The sequence below is a fragment of the Helianthus annuus genome, chromosome 13, assembly GCF_002127325.2.
Source record: "Helianthus annuus cultivar XRQ/B chromosome 13, HanXRQr2.0-SUNRISE, whole genome shotgun sequence".
Taxonomy (NCBI): Eukaryota; Viridiplantae; Streptophyta; class Magnoliopsida; order Asterales; family Asteraceae; genus Helianthus; species Helianthus annuus.
The window spans coordinates 87,030,026-87,033,594 of record NC_035445.2 but is presented as its reverse complement, the minus strand read 5'-3'; positions in this window follow the sequence as shown (position 1 = coordinate 87,033,594).

Here is a 3,569-nt window from a genome sequence, read left to right as displayed (position 1 = left end):
CCTTCTCCAACTGTGCTAAGAAAGTGTTTCTTGTGTTGTCGGGCATCTCAATGATACTATCGTTGAAGATGGGTTCTCCAATTTCTTTTTCGGTGTAGATTCCCACATCTACACCGAATTGAGCCATAGAAATGCCATACCAGGTACCACCGCAACGGAAAGTGGCCGCTTCATTATCGAACATGTCATCTATGTCCTCTTGAGTGAAAACGTGCTTAGGAATTCAAGATTGAACTCATAAACTGATTGCAGGGGTGCCTCGAGAAAGACACAAAGGGGTCCTATCACCATGCTGTCATATCGCTCCCTCTGTCCCACAGTGTCTAACGTGTCATAACAGACTTATCTTGGTGGTTCTTCCCTTCGAGCTTTGAGTATTTCCATCCGCTCTTCGCATTGTGGATGCTCTTTTTTAAATCTGAGCCACTTGGGGTGTGCCATTTCCTATAGAGAACGAGTATTAAACAGTCAAGTGTGGTAAAAAGTGCGAAAAACTTAAAAACATGGGTCTGCACACGGCCTCGTGCCTCATAGGCACGACCCCGTGCTGCAGGGTTTTCAGGGACACGACCCCGTGTGAACCTACTGTTTTGGCCAAATTCCAACTTTTTCGAGCCGACATAGAGAAGTCCAAAAATTTTGGTCCCCTGTGTGCGGTATACCCTGAAAAACAAACCCCAAGCATCAATTTCAACTTACCAACCCATTTCCCCCTTCGGTTCTTAGTGTTTTCGTTCAAGAACAAGGGTTTTCTAAAACCGATTGAAAATTTCTAATTTTTCCAGAATGAGATGATTTACTCTTTAAAATACTTCTATTATCTACTACTAACAAGATTTAGGAAAAAAATTTCGGATCGACATAGGTCAAGTTCAAGAACCGTAGATTTTCCCTAAATCTTAATGTTATTTAACATGCAAAACATAAATCAAACAAATCTAGGTGTTAGGAACATACCTCGTTAGTTATGAGATCGTCAAAAAGTAGCGGGAGCAGGCGGGGAACCGATGGTTGCAGAGAAACGGACCGTGTGAGTTATGAGAAAAAAGTTATGAAACTAAGGGTTTTATCCTGTCTGCAGTCAGGCACGGCCCCGTATCTTTTGAAATTTTTTTTTTGATATGGTCATTTCTCTGTCCACTTGATTCCTTTGCTCGACTTACCTGGCTCGTGGACTTTTTGTTATCGTCTTCCAAAGTGTATCTACAAGATGGATTATTGTAATAAAACAGATAAATATATAGAAGTTGTTATCATGTTCTCGTTACTTATCTATCTCTTCTAAGGTCATTTCCGTTTCTTCATCCTCGAGGAATCCTTCATAGAATTTAAGTCTTTGTCCATTAACTTTAAACGGTTTTCCGTTTGGAGGCTTAATATCTATTGAACCATGGGGGTAAACTTTGGTGATGGTAAAAGGTCCGGACCATCGAGACTTAAGTTTTTCGGGAAAAAGACACAACCTTGAGTTAAAGAGGAGTACTTGATCTTCTTCTCTGAATTCCTTAGGTCCGGTTATATATTATCACGTATTCTTTTTGAGCGTTCCTTATAGATTTCTGAGTTGGAATATGAATAAATTCTTAGTTTGTCTAACTCATTTAACTGGTGTAAGCGATCTTTTCCTGAAGTTTCTTGGTCTAATTTTATGTTTTTTAGTGCCCAATATGGTTTGTGTTCAATTTCTACTGGGAGGTGATGGTTTTTTTCCATAGACTAGCTTATATGGTGTGGTACCTATTGGTGTTTTATAAGCTGTTCGAAATGCCCATAAAACATTGTCCAATTTATCTGCCCATTCTTTTCAATTTTGACCCACCGTTTTTTCGAAGAATCTTTTTAAACCTCGATTTGTTACTTTGGCTTGACCATTGGTTTGAGGATGATAAGAGGTCGAGAGACGATGATAAACCCCATATCGTGTTAGAGTTTTCTCCATTTTAGATTGCAAATATGAGTTCCTCTATCACTGATTAGGGCTTTTGGAGTTCCAAAACGTGAGAATAGCCTTTTTAGTAATTTTACTACTACTCTCCCGTCGTTGGTAGGAAGAGCTTCAGCCTCAGCCCATTTAGAAACGTAATCAACAGCCACCAAGATGTATTTGTTTCCTCTCGAAGGTGGGAATGGTCCCATAAAATCCAACCCCTAAACGTTGACGATTTCACAAATTAGAATGCTATTTTATGGCATTTCGTTTCTTTTTGATATGTTGCCTGCCCGTTGGCATGTATCACATGTTTTGATCAATACATAAGCATGTTTGTGTATTGTGAGCCAGTAAAATCCTGCATCGTACACCTTTTGTGCGGTGCTAGCTATTCCATGGTGTCTTCCACATAATCCTCCGTGACAATGGCGAAGAATTTCTCTTGCTTCACGACCATGGACGCATCGTCGAATGAGTTGGTCTGCACATATTTTGAAACGATATGGGTCTTTCCAAAATAGTGTTTTACATCAGCGAAGAATTTGTTTCACTGATGAAAGGACAATCCTTTGACAGTAGTGCCACTAGCTAAGTAGTTAGCATAATCTGCGTACTAGGGTTCTTCTCTATATTCTACCATTTCTAAGGATTCTATGGGGAATTTCTCTTTGATAAGTTCTTCTCGAGTTCCTTCAGAGTAGGGTCTTCAAGACGAGACAGGTGGTCAGCAGCAGTGTTTTTTGCTCCTCTTTTGTCTTTTATTTCTATGTCAAATTCTTGAAGGAGAAGAATCCATCTTATGAGACGGGGTTTTGCATCTTGTTTCTTGAAAAGGTATCGGATGGTAGCGTGGTCAGTGTAGACTATAGTTTTGGAGAGCAGAAGATAGGAACGGAAGTTATCAAATGCAAATACTACAACTAGTAACTCTTTTTTCAGTGGTTGTGTAATTTTCTTGAGCGTCATTAAGAGTTTTGCTAGCGTAATATACAGGATGAAAGTGTTTTTATTTTCTTTTTCCTAAGACTGCTCCAACTGCAAAATCTCTTGCATCACACATGATTTCAAATGGTAACTTCCAGTCGGGTGCAATCATGATTGGTGCTTTGACGAGCATATCTTTAAGTGCAAGAAATGCTGTCGTGCAATCCTTGTCAAAGATGAATGGGGCATCTTTTTCAAGTAGCTTAGTTAGAGGTCGAGAGACTTTAGAAAAGTCTCTGATAAATCGCCTATAGAATCCAGCATGTCCTAGGAAAATTCGAATGGCTCGAACGGGTGAAGGAGGTGGTAGTCGGGAAATAGTATCAATTTTTGCGCGCTCGACTTCCATTCCTGCGTTTGAGATTTTGTGACCGATTACTATTCCTTTGCATGCGTCGATATGCAAAGGTTCCGTAGGGATAAGTGAAAGTGGTTTTCTCTTGGTCCTCTGGGCGATCGCAATTTGGAAGTACCCCGAGAATCCATCGAGAAAGCAATAAAATTTATAACCGGATAATCGCTCTAACATTTGATCAATGAAGGGTTAAGGAAAGTGGTATTTTCTTGTGGCTTCATTGAGTTTCCTATAGTCAATACAAACTCTCCACCCTGTGACGGTTCTTGTTCGCAGGAGCTCGTTTTTTTCGTTGGTTAC